Source organism: Candoia aspera, chromosome 6, assembly GCF_035149785.1.
Source record: "Candoia aspera isolate rCanAsp1 chromosome 6, rCanAsp1.hap2, whole genome shotgun sequence".
Lineage (NCBI taxonomy): Eukaryota > Metazoa > Chordata > Lepidosauria > Squamata > Boidae > Candoia > Candoia aspera.
In genome coordinates this window covers 27962338-27963930 of record NC_086158.1, presented here as the reverse complement: position 1 = coordinate 27963930, position 1593 = coordinate 27962338, and positions in this window count along the sequence as shown.

Genomic DNA, 1593 nt, shown 5'->3' with positions numbered 1-1593 from the left:
CGGGGAAGGCGACAAAGAGCAAGCGGAGCTAGATGTGGGAGGGGGCAAGAGGCGGACCGCAGGAGGCCGCGCAGCCAAGAGGATTCGGGGGAAGCTGTTCATCGACTGAGGAAGTCGCCGTCGCCTGAAATCGCACGCGGGAGCAGCTCACTGCTTAATTGCCAGCATTTACTGCTTAATTTCCAGCATTAAAATGACGGAGAGATAAGGCAGAGAGTGGTGGGTAGTGGCCGTTTGGGAATGAAATGAAATGAGAGGTCTCTTGCGTACGACACAGGACCAAGCCGGTTCTATTCATCTCTGCAAAATCAACAGGCGTAAGTCCACAGACTTCGAGCCGTTGCCAAGGTTTAATGACAAAACACCTATTATGCATTTACTCCACCCTGTTCGGTCTAGCCTCCCCAAGTACTTTTTTGTTGGTGGTGGATCTTGAAACAAGCACTGCAGTATTGCCTGAAATTCCATCTGAGACAGGTGCTTCCCATTTTTTTTTCTTAATTAAAAATCTATTTGTTTATTTTATTCAATTTATTTTGACTTAAAACATCAGGTGTGCCACGAAGCCTCGTTGGAACTTAGAAAGGTATTGACTGAGGCTCTGACAACTCAGAGGTTAGAAGAATATAAACTACATTTAGTTCCCTAATAAATCATGAAGTGTGCATGAAGTGTGCAGGGTACTTGTGCGGCAATCACTGGCCCCAGTTCTAATTCATTCCATGGTTGTTGTGAAGATGAAATGGGGAAATGGAATAAGAACCTTTGCCACACTGAATTGCTTATTTTGTAGAAAGAGCAAAATAAAAACAAAATGATCAGTGGTTGTTGAACCAGTTGGGCTCGGTTTATCAACTGTGAAATAGAAACATCTTTATTTAAGTTGTAGGAGTGCTGGAGAAATTATAACAGAGGGTAGAATATACAGAAATAGTTGGAAGATTATGCACACAAATATTCTGTTTGATGAATGAGAGCTTTTTTTCACCCCTCAGAATAGGCATTTGTTGCAATGACTTCTCAGCTTTCCCAACATATATGGTTTTGCCACCCCAACACATCTGCATAATACCAAACTGGAGCAGGCCAAGATAGATCGTTTTATTTCTGGAATAGTAATATTCCAAATTTAAATCTGAGTGCAACATAGTTAAATTGTCTACCCTTAACCTGAGCTTTAAGACTATAAACAGAGATGCATGTCAGATCAAGCCAGCCAAATGATACTGGAAATATGTATATGCATTCATTTGAAAATAATTTGTATTTTTCGCCTTAAATACCTTGCTATTAAATATATATATGTTTTCAATTTTTTTATGGTGACCCAAGATCCTGTTTTGGTACATACCTTTGTGAGACTTTGTGGTGTAACTTTTTAACAAGAGGCCTCCAAGCTTTATGTAGCTTAGGGCCTCACCAAGTCTAAATCAGGCATTGTAGCAATTAGCTGGATCAGACGTCACGGTAAAATGGAGGTAACCTGTCCAAAGCCCTTGCCTTTTTAAGCTACAGCTGTTCACCAAACACCTATTAGCTCTCTTTTTCAAAATTAATTTGCCACTTGTTCGTAGCAAAAGGAATCCCTTTTTG